Here is a 12,458-nt window from a genome sequence, read left to right as displayed (position 1 = left end):
GAGAGCCATTTCAACCAGCTTCTCTCTATAACCCTAACCCTAACCCATGCGCTGCTCCACACACTGAGAGCCATTTCAACCAGCTTCTCTCTATAACCCTAACCCTAACCCATGCACTGCAACACACACTGAGAGCCATTTCAACCAGCTTCCCTCTATAACCCTAACCCTAACCCATGCACTGCAACACACACTGAGAGCCATTTCAACCAGCTTCTCTATAACCCTAACCCTAACCCATGCACTGCAACACACACTGAGAGCCATTTCAACCAGCTTCTCTCTATAACCCTAACCCATGCACTGCAACACACACTGAGAGCCATTTCAACCAGCTTCTCTCTATAACCCTAACCCTAACCCATGCACTGCTCCACACACTGAGAGCCATTTCAACCAGCTTCTCTCTATAACCCTAACCCTAACCCATGCACTGCAACACACACTGAGAGCCATTTCAACCAGCTTCCCTCTATAACCCTAACCCTAACCCATGCACTGCAACACACACTGAGAGCCATTTCAACCAGCTTCTCTCTATAACCCTAACCCTAACCCATGCACTGCAACACACACTGAGAGCCATTTCAACCAGCTTCTCTCTATAACCCTAACTCTAACCCATGCACTGCTCCACACACTGAGAGCCATTTCAACCAGCTTCTCTCTCTAACCCTAACCCTAACCCATGCACTGCAACACACACTGAGAGCCATTTCAACCAGCTTCTCTCTCTAACCCTAACCCTAACCCATGCACTGCAACACACACTGAGAGCCATTTCAACCAGCTTCTCTCTATAACCCTAACCCTAACCCATGCACTGCTCCACACACTGAGAGCCATTTCAACCAGCTTCTCTCTATAACCCTAACCCTAACCCATGCACTGCAACACACACTGAGAGCCATTTCAACCAGCTTCTCTCTATAACCCTAACCCTAACCCATGCACTGCTCCACACACTGAGAGCCATTTCAACCAGCTTCTCTCTATAACCCTAACCCTAACCCAAGCACTGCAACACACACTGAGAGCACTGGCAACACACACTGAGATACACAGGCAGGCTGCTGATAATCAGATCAATAGTTCTAACTGTGATACACAGGCAGGCTGCTGATAATCAGATCACTAGTTCTAACTGTGATACACAGGCAGGCTGCTGATAATCAGATCACTAGTTCTAACTGTGATACACAGGCAGGCTGCTGATAATCAGATCACTAGTTCTAACTGTGATACACAGGCAGGCTGCTGATAATCAGATCACTAGTTCTAACTGTGATACACAGACAGGCTGCTGATAATCAGATCACTAGTTCTAACTGTGATACACAGGCAGGCTGCTGATAATCAGATCACTAGTTCTAACTGTGATACACAGACAGGCTGCTGATAATCAGATCACTAGTTCTAACTGTGATACACAGGCAGGCTGCTGATAATCAGATCACTAGTTCTAACTGTGATACACAGGCAGGCTGCTGCTACACTGGTGACACTGAAGTGATTGTGATGCAATATAAATGAGATCCTTTTTATTCTCATGATGTTTTTCAACTCCCTCCCTGCCACCCAATATTCCCCCCCCCCCCCCCCCCCCCACCACCACCCACACACACACACACATGCCTAGCAGGGCTTTTGCATTTCCACACTGCCACACAAGTATACAATTGTAGACAAATGCACTGAATCTAAAATACCCAGATCAGTAGTTTTGTAATAGCTGCTAAAGGCTCAATTAATAGAGAAGACACACACCTCTACAGCACCAATATCATGTATATAAATATTCACAATTAATTGGTGAGGCAGTTCTCATATAATATAACAGCAATCATATAGACCACATATCTAAATGGTATTTTAGTAAACCACTTGGTTAAGGTTGGCAACACAAACAGTAACAGATGAATCATCAAACAAGATCTGCAGTTTACCAGCAAACATCTATCCCAGAGTAGCACCAACCCCCCTTTCTCTTTCCTTACTGAGGATACCATAACATCTATCCCAGTGTAGCACCAACCCCCCTTTCTCTTTCCTTACTGATACCATAACATCTATCCCAGTGTAGCACCAACCCCCCTTTCTCTTTCCTTACTGAGGATACCATAACATCTATCCCAGTGTAGCACCAACCCCCCTTTCTCTATCCTTACTGAGGATACCATAACATCTATCCCAGTGTAGCACCAACCCCCCTTTCTCTTTCCTTACTGAGGATACCATAACATCTATCCCAGTGTAGCACCAACCCCCCTTTCTCTATCCTTACTGAGGATACCATAACATCTATCCCAGTGTAGCACCAACCCCCCTTTCTCTATCCTTACTGAGGATACCAGAACATCTATCCCAGTGTAGCACCAACCCCCCTTTCTCTATCCTTACTGAGGATACCATAACATCTATCCCAGTGTAGCACCAACCCCCCTTTCTCTTTCCTTACTGAGGATACCATAACATCTATCCCAGTGTAGTACCAACCCCCCTTTCTCTATCCTTACTGAGGATACCATAACATCTATCCCAGTGTAGCACCAACCCCCCTTTCTCTATCCTTACTGAGGATACCATAACATCTATCCCAGTGTAGCACCAACCCCCCTTTCTCTTTCCTTACTGAGGATACTGTAAAGCAGTCACTGTCACTCAAACACTTGTCTTGTTTTCCAGGGAAATGAAGATGAGATTCCTGGGGAGGACCTGTCTCATTGTCTTGAGTTTGCTACCAGCTGTTTCTACACAGAGAGGTGAGAGGGACTGTAGAAATGAAACTGATGAAGAGACACATCACTAATGCTAACCTGAAGATCTTTCAATGGGACAGATCCACTGACATGCAAGATCACAATTTCAGAGATGTGCTGTTTTTATGGGAAGGGGAATTGTAGTTCAATTTGCCTGTTCAGTCACCTCTAACTAACAGTGCACTGGGGCTTTGGTTGAGTTTCACACCAGTGAGTCTAATGCACCAGCTTTCATAGCTGGATGTTTAGTGTAGAAGTCCCAGGGTCACAGCTTATAGCTCATATCTCATAGCTGGATGTTTAGTGTAGAAGTCCCAGGGTCACAGCCTGTAGCTCATATCTCATAGCTGGATGTTTAGTGTAGAAGTCCCAGGGTCACAGCTTATAGCTCATATCTCATAGCTGGATGTTTAGTGTAGAAGTCCCAGGGTCACAGCTTAGAGCTCATATCTCATAGCTGGATGTTTAGTGTAGAGCTCCCAGGGTCACAGCTTATAGCTCATATCTCATAGCTGGATGTTTAGTGTAGAAGTCCCAGGGTCACAGCTCATATCTCATATCTCATAGCTGGATGTTTAGTGTAGAAGTCCCAGGGTCACAGCTTATAGCTCATATCTCATAGCTGGATGTTTAGTGTAGAAGTCCCAGGGTCACAGCTTATAGCTCATATCTCATAGCTGGATGTTTAGTGTAGAAGTCCCAGGGTCACAGCTTATAGCTCATATCTCATAGCTGGATGTTTAGTGTAGAGCTCCCAGGGTCACAGCCTGTAGCTCATATCTCATAGCTGGATGTTTAGTGTAGAAGTCCCAGGGTCACAGCTTAGAGCTCATATCTCATAGCTGGATGTTTAGTGTAGAGCTCCCAGGGTCACAGCTTATAGCTCATATCTCATAGCTGGATGTTTAGTGTAGAGCTCCCAGGGTCACAGCTTATAGCTCATATCTCATAGCTGGATGTTTAGTGTAGAGCTCCCAGGGTCACAGCTTATAGCTCATATCTCATAGCTGTTCGCTGCTTCTTCTTCTACTAGGGTACTGTTTGAGTAAATGCTTGTTTGTTTCTAATTGCCAGTGTTTTGTTTTTCAGATGGCAGCTCTGTTGTTGGCTCTGATCAGCCCCTCATCGCCTCTCCTGATGAAGATGTCATCCTGCCCTGTCACATCACCCCCAGTCTTAGTGCTGTGGACATGGAAGTGAGGTGGTACAGAGAGAACATCAATATCCCAGTTCATTTATATGACCATCAAACGGATTGGGCAGATGATCAGGACAGTGCCTATCGGGGCCGCACTGCTCTCTCTAGATTGGGGCTGCAGGAAGGCATTCTGTCTCTGAACCTGAGAAATCTCCGTCACACTGATAGTGGGGTCTATTCCTGCTATGCCACTGATGGAGCCTGGTATGGACAAGGAAAGACTGAACTGATAGTCAGAGGTCAGTGCTGAATTGCAGTGTGTTTTCATGTGAAATAACACCTCCATATCCTGGAGACCTGGCTGGTGTGTCTATCTGTGTGTGTCTCACCGTCTCTATTCCCTGACCGTCTATCTGTGTGTGTCTCACTGTCTCTATTCCCTGACAGCTCTGGGGACCCAGCCCTCAATCTCTATGAACTTTATACAAGGAGAGCAGACCTGGCTGGTGTGTCTATCTGTGTGTGTCTCACTGTATCTATTCCCTGACAGTCTATCTGTGTGTGTCTCACTGTCTCTATTCCCTGACAGTCTATCTGTGTATGTCTCACTGTCTCTATTCCCTGACAGCTCTGGGGACCCAGCCCTCAATCTCTATGGACTCTACACAAGGAGAGCAGACCTGGCTGGTGTGTCTATCTGTGTGTGTCTCACTGTCTCTATTCCCTGACAGTCTATCTTGTGTGTGTCTCACTGTCTCTATTCCCTGACAGCTCTGGGGACCCAGCCCTCAATCTCTATGGACTCTACACAAGGAGAGCAGACCTGGCTGGTGTGTCTATCTGTGTGTGTCTCACTGTCTCTATTCCCTGACAGTCTATCTTGTGTGTGTCTCACTGTCTCTATTCCCTGACAGCTCTGGGGACCCAGCCCTCAATCTCTATGGACTCTACACAAGGAGAGCAGACCTGGCTGGTGTGTCTATCTGTGTGTGTCTCACTGTCTCTATTCCCTGACAGTCTATCTGTGTGTGTCTCACTGTCTCTATTCCCTGACAGTCTATCTGTGTGTGTCTCACTGTCTCTATTCCCTGACAGTCTATCTGTGTGTGTCTCACTGTCTCTATTCCCTGACAGTCTATCTGTGTGTGTCTCACTGTCTCTATTCCCTGACAGCTCTGGGGACCCAGCCCTCAATCTCTATGGACTCTACACAAGGAGAGCAGACCTGGCTGGTGTGTCTATCTGTGTGTGTCTCACTGTCTCTATTCCCTGACAGTCTATCTGTGTGTGTCTCACTGTCTCTATTCCCTGACAGTCTATCTGTGTGTGTCTCACTGTCTCTATTCCCTGACAGTCTATCTGTGTGTGTCTCACTGTCTCTATTCCCTGACAGTCTATCTTGTGTGTGTCTCACTGTCTCTATTCCCTGACAGCTCTGGGGACCCAGCCCTCAATCTCTATGGACTCTACACAAGGAGAGCAGACCTGGCTGGTGTGTCTATCTGTTACACCCCAGGGAATTATGCATAGAAAAAATCAAAATTATGCACAGAGAAAAATAGAAATTATGCAAAATGATGCAGTATCTTTACAAGTTTATTCAAAGTAACAGAAGTATTAGGATTGTAACGATATTGGGACCCCACTATAACAAATCGATAATATTTTTAATGAAATCGAATATTCCATGAAATTAAAAACGTGTCTTGTATATATTAACTTACTGTCAAGAATGTAATCTGTGTTGTTGCTTGTAACAGGGCGAGGAGCCCTGTACAGTGTTTTGTTTGTTTATTTTTAGAACGGGGTCTCCCCCTCCGCCCCTGTGCAGGTTATTGTTTTGTATTTATTTGTTTTTGTATTAATGTATATATGACGGTGAAGCGCTGTATGTTTTGTTATTGTTTATTTGTATTTATGTATTGACAGCGTAGCCGCATTGCTTGTTTTGTTATTGTATGGTGTAGTAGCGTGGATGGGTAGCCCCATCTACAGTAATTTAAAAACCTCGTGCAGAAGGTGGCCATCTCCCAAATTAATTGAGTAATTTGTTGCTAATCGGGAGATGGTCACCTGCATGAAAGCCTGCAGCTCTCTGCACTCGGGGTGGGGTGTTAGGAGCGAGAGCGGGGAGAGCGAGAGAGAAACGAAACTTAAAAAAAAAAAAAAAAAAACACCAAAGGATCAGTAAAGGCTATTGCCCAGCCTGATCGTGATGTTTCTGTTCGAGATTTTGTTTTTGTTTTAACTCTTTTTTGCTCTGTGAGCACTGTGTTTTGTGTTTTAAAATATTTATTTTATTTTTGTATTATTTAAATAAAAGGCTCCGCCACGTCTTTATTTTGAACTGCAGTACTTCCATGGTGTCTGTTATTCCCTTCCTTCTTCTGACCTGACGTCACGTCCACCCTGTCACATTGCTTCTAAAAGCTGTTGAGAATATGCGTCTGTGAACAAATACAGGGTGATGCTGCAGAAATCAAGAGTAACCTGCTTTTATTAATTTATTTTATACATATTATTTTGTTTAAAATCAGTCCCATCTGCAGCCGTCTGTCTCGAGTGAAGCTAATAATATTTAACATTACTGCGCTGTCACGTGCCGCTGTTTCAGAAAGTTTGTTTTTGTTGTTGTTTGTTTCTGGTTAAATACCAGAACACAACCTGCTTGTCAGGCACGTGGCTCTCTACATCATGAAGCAGATTGATTAGTCCTGTACATCATGTATGAAAGAGAGATTCCACATGTCTTGGTTGCGATGTGGGCAGTAAGTCAGTTAATAATAAATCCACATCCATGTATGAAATATTCTACATATTCAAGTATGGAGACGCAAACCGAAAATGATCAGCCAGAGAATGTGTTGCTGTGGAAAGTTCAGTTGCAGGAAAGGGTAGCTACCTCTAATGTACTGTTTGGAAAAATTACACTGTAGTTGTATTCACTGAAGATAATGCAAATCTAAGTGGCTATGCAAAGTCATGTAAAGTTTTAATGACAGCAAAAAGTGAAATGCGTCTCTGCAGCTTTGGCACACTGGCCAGGGACTGCTGCATTCACCAGAAGCTGGGCTACGTAATTCATAAACTGTAACCTCAACAGCAAATTAAAAAAAATAAAAGAAAGAGAGAATTATTTCCATGTGAATAGGCCATGGTGTTAATGTAGTTTTTTTTCTCCTTTGGACAGTGGGGTTTTTTCTTTGGTTTTACACTGAAAATTCATCAGATTTTACACAAAACAAGGCTAGTGATGGCAGGAATATGACAATTGGAGAGTGCTATATTTAAATGGCAATGTATTTATCAAACATGTCTTAAAACATCGGGATTTGTTTGAAGGAGTTGTTTATACCATGCTCTATAAAAAGAGGACTTGCTGTCTCGTTAAACTGTTACTGTGAGGGAAGGTTTTTTTTATTATTTTTTAAAGCATTTTAAATAAAATTTATAATTAAAGTTCGGGAGGAGAGTCAGACACCAATCTCTGCGTCACAAAATTAAATCATTCAATTTACACATTAGTTAATTAAGATTGTTAGCACTATAAATACCCTCTTCACTTATCTCTCAGTTGCGTTTCGATTTCATCGTAAATGCACGCATCATGGTCAGTGTTCTGGATTATTCCGTTTCGGATGATGATCTGTTTGCAGTTTCCCCGGAGCCAAATCCACCAACCGGTTCAACCAGCCCTTCCCGGGCCAACTCCACGACAACTTCGGTCAGCGGCATTTACCACTCCAAACTCCTCTGCCCAGATGTCTGCTTCTCCTGTCTGCCATTGTTCCTGCCTGGCCACTCGTTCCTCCGCAACTCCTGAAATCAGAGACTGGACGATCTCCCGGCTCCAGCTTTATCTTCGTAGCAACAACATCCCATTCAAATCTACAGCACATAAGGAGAATTAGTTTACTTTATTTCTCTCCATTCTGCAGCATCCTTCCCGTCGCAGGCGCTATGACGTCAGCACTGATCGTTGATTTATCCAGTGTTGCCAAGTCTCCTGACAAAACAAGCCCAACCCATGTCAGTATGGGTGTATCTACAAATTCCAACCCGCGACTCTCAAGAAACAAGCCCAATTCCGCTTATTATAAGCGGACTTGAAACACCTCGCCCCGCACCGACTGCATCTCCACGAAGCGCGTCTACATCCGGAAAACTCCAAAGGCTGGGCCGCAGCACCTGTCAATCAAAGGCTTATTCTGCAGGTCCTGAGCATTCTGGCTCCAACTATAACCTTTCAGGTTACCTCCCCTCACTGCAGGCGTCCAGCAGGCCCCTGCAATGACCTCGCTGGCCACTATGGGCGTCCAGCAGGCCCTCATAGTGATCCTTTTTCTGTGAAATGCTTGTCTTTCTGCTCATCAGCAGTTTTGAGCATTTGTATCCAGAGTCTGTGTTTACAGTTAGGAGCGGCTGCTCCCGCGAGCCACCCCGGGGTTTCGACACCTGCCAATGTTGTCTAATATGCAACTGTAACCTTTCTGGACACCCCCTCATCACTGCAGGCGTCCAGCAGGCCCCCATAGTGCTCCGTTCTCCTCCAACTATAACCTTTCAAGTTACCTCCCCTCACTGCAGGCGTCCAGCAGGCCCCTCTGGCCACTGAGCGTCCAGTGACCCACATAGTGGTCCCTTCTCTGTCAAACGGTTTTCTTCCAGCTGCCCCCTTCTATTCCTTACTTCAAATGGTTGCCCAGCAGGGCCCCGCTTTTCCATTCACTCTTCCGTCCTTCCCAGCGATCCTCTAAACGTAACCTTTTAGGTTACCTTCCCCTCACTGCAGGCGGCATACTCTTAATCAAAATTGCTGGGAAAAACGCATGACTGGCTAAAGCCGATATATCAAACACATTTAAAATCATGCCCATTGAGCCTGCCCTCAGGGGATCGTATTGTTTCTATTTCCACTTTTCTGTCCGGTCCCCCTCCTACCAAATGCAATCTTCTGTCCCTCCTAGGCCATTTAAACTACATAAGAACATAAGAAAGTTTACAAACGAGAGGAGGCCATTCGGCCCATCTTGCTCATTTGGTTGTTAGTAGCTTATTGATCCCAGAATCTCATCAAGCAGCTTCTTGAAGGATCCCAGGGTGTCAGCTTCAACAACATTACTGGGGAGTTGGTTCCAGACCCTCACAATTCTCTGTGTAAAAAAGTGCTTCCTATTTTCTGTTCTGAATGCCCCTTTATCTAATCTCCATTTGTGACCCGTGGTCCTTGTTTCTTTCTTTTTTCAGGTCAAAAAAGTCCCCTTTGTCGACATTGTCTATACCTTTTAGGATTTTGAATGTTTGAATCAGATCACCGCGTAGCCTTCTTTGTTCAAGACTGAATAGATTCAATTCTTTTAGCCTATCTGCATACGACATGCCTTTTAAATCCGGGATAATTCTGGTTGCTCTTCTTTGCACTCTTTCTAGAGCAGCAATATCCTTTTTTAAGGAGGTGACCAGAACTGAACACAATATTCTAGGTGAGGTCTTACTAATGCATTGTAAAGTTTCAACATTACTTCCCTTGATTTAAATTCAACACTTCTCACAATATATCCAAGCATCTTGTTGGCCTTTTTTATAGCTTCCCCACATTGTCTAGATGAAGACATTTCTGAGTCAACATAAACTCCTAGGTCTTTTTCATAGATTCCTTCTTCAATTTCAGTATCTCCCATATGATATTTATAATGCACATTTTTATTGCCCGCATGCAATACTTTACACTTTTCTCTATTAAATGTCATTTGCCATGTGTCTGCCCAGTTCTGAATGCTGTCTAGATTTTGAATGACATTTGCTGCTGCAACAGTGTTTTCCACTCCTATTTTTGTGTCGTGTGCAAATTTAACAAGTTTGCTTACTATACCAGAATCTAAATCATTAATGTAGATTAGGAATAGCAGAGGACCTAATACTGATCCCTGTGGTACACCACTGGTTACCTCGCTCCATTTTGAGGTTTCTCCTCTAATCAGTACTTTCTATTTTCTACATGTTAACCACTCCCTAATCCATGTGCATGCATTTCCTCGAATCCCTACTGCGTTCAGTTTGAGAATTAATCTTTTATGCGGGACTGTCAAAGTTTTCTGGAAATTTAAATAAACCATGTCGTATGCTTTGCAATTTGTACGCAATGAGGATAATTCCTCAAGGCAGAGCTTTTATCTCCTACCTTCTCTTGATTTGATCCCTCCTGTTGATTCCCTCAATGATGTCATACTCTTGGATCCTTTTTGCCGCGAGGAACTCCGCCTGTGGGAGCTCCTACTAAAAGAATGGAACGGCTTTACTTTCTTTTACGATGACTGTCTCCTGCTGCACGAAGACATTCAGCTGTTCACAGATGCAGCTCCCTCTCTTGGCTTTGGAGGATACTACAAGGGAAAATGGTTTTCTGCTCCATGGCCCGACGAATTCAGCATCATTCCTATAACCGATCACTCCTCGTCATTGCGAAAAATGTATCCATTTGCTGTAGCCGCATTCCTTTAGGGGGTCTTCCTGGGCTCAAAATCCATTCTTCTCCGCTCACATAATTCACCTACAGTCTAAATCTTTAACAAGGTCATTCATCCTCCCACCATATAATGAGAATATTCAGAAGGATTACCTGTCTGTTACTCATCAGTTCATTCTCAGAGCTCAACACATTCTCGGCCACCTGAATATAATCGCCGATTCTCTTTCTCGTTTCCAAACGCAGAGATTCAGAGCATTAGCTCCTGAAGCCAACCTCCTACCAACTCAGATTGCTCCCTTTTCAGACCTGACATTCATGTGAGCCACCTGCTGCATTCCCTGATTCTGCAGGCTCAAGAAACAACTCTTCTCAGCATCACTCCCCGCTTACCGCAAATGTGCTGGTCATCCTGAAATTGATTTAAAACTTCACTTTGCATTCAACATTCCCTTCCCTTCATTTTCAATGCCCGTAGTGTCATCCTATATTATGTCCCTTAAGAATAGAGCTATAAGAGTTTCCTCCATCAAAATTTCAATTTCCAGCATCCAGTTTTTCTACAAACTCATTTTCAGTGTCCCAGCTCTACACTCAGCAACTCACAAATTTCACTAATCCTGAAAGGGCTTCAACGACCAGAATCTCTTTCTCCCCCTGCTTGCCTACCTATCACCATCAACGTACTCTCTTGGTGCCTCTCTCATGCTCCAGCTGCTCCTCCCTGTTTTAGATCAAACCTTAAACCCCTTTTCTCTTAGCCTTCTTGGGTTCCTTAGGTGCTCAGAGTCCACATCGCTCTCAAATTCAACCCCCAGATTCACCCCTTCATCTCCTACCTAGCAATCACCTCATCTTTCTCAGGGCGCATCACCCTCAGACCCGCTGTTTATTAACGAAAACTGAACAATCGTCACCCGACACTGGTTCTTCTTTCACCTTTTCATCTGATTTATTTCCAGGTCCGGATTCGCAGCTGAGCAGTTTTCCGGTCCTTCCTTCAGAATCGTAGCAGCTTCTTGCCACAGAGTTCCAGACTCTCTTATCAAATGGTTAGGTCGTTGATCCTCCAGTGCTTACCAAGTTTACATTAGAACAAATATTACGGATCCTAAAAATACTTTTACAGAAATGTTCTCTTAAGCGTTAGTAGCCTGCCTGGAGGAAGGGCAATCGAATCAGCCATGGATTCCCAGAGGTTTTTTTCCCAAAAATGGGTTTTGTTTTCCTCTCCTGCGCGCTGATGATCATTTGTTAAAGGTTGGCTAAACCTTCAAGTGGGCTTGTGGCAATGTGCCCCGCCCCTGTGTGCATGTGTGTGTTAAGTGTTGTATGTTGCGTGTGTTAATGTTGGTGTATAGAGATTGGTACACGGGATATAAACGGGTCTGTGTTTCACGTGTATTTAAAAATGTAGATTTGTATTTAGGCACGAGGAGGGCACAAATCACTTCACATGCTGGTTAAATGTAATATGTGAGCGGGGTTGCATGTAATGAATTCACGTGCTGGGATTCAAGTGAATAATTAATTGGTAATTGAATCCCAGCACAACAGTATATATAGACACATTTTCATTCACTCAGGGTTGGGTGTTCGAGAGTGGAGAACGGGAGAGAGAGAAGGAGAAAGAAAAGCAAAATAAAACGTAAAGTGTTTGTTCTCACCGTGTTTGTTTGTCTCCGTGCACCGTTTGTTAAGTGTTAGTTCGTTTTGTTTGACTGTTTATTTTGGCCTCAAGTGCCGTGTCCTGTTTTTGTATTCTCTTATTTTTGTTTATTAAATGCTGAGCACAACCAAGTGCTCAGCTTCACCAACCTCACTGTCTCTGTCTGTTACTTCCTGTTTCTGGTCTGACGTCACCCACTGCAGCCGTCTTTGTGACAGGGCTATATTCAATACTAATCACGGCATTGAGACCGGCTTGTTCTTTTTGGGGGTCTCAGCCTCGTCCAGTCGGCCAGGCAGCGAGCCCTCAAACCAGGTTAGGTTTGATGCCAAATGAATGTGTATATATAACATACTTCTCTGTAAAATCACATACTCCGCATTCTCCACAATAAATATTTGTACTAAAACATTTTGTGATTGGTGT

General features: G+C 44.1%; 1 protein-coding gene across 2 annotated transcripts in view; it reads right to left on the bottom strand.

Annotated features, from left to right (window-relative positions):
- LOC117970347 (butyrophilin subfamily 1 member A1-like) overlaps positions 1-12,458 on the bottom strand; it is a 328,161-nt gene that overhangs the window by 222,495 nt on the left and 93,208 nt on the right. The window lies entirely within an intron of this gene.

This window comes from Acipenser ruthenus, chromosome 48, assembly GCF_902713425.1.
Source record: "Acipenser ruthenus chromosome 48, fAciRut3.2 maternal haplotype, whole genome shotgun sequence".
NCBI lineage: Eukaryota > Metazoa > Chordata > Actinopteri > Acipenseriformes > Acipenseridae > Acipenser > Acipenser ruthenus.
This window is presented reverse-complemented; position numbering and strand designations above follow the sequence as displayed.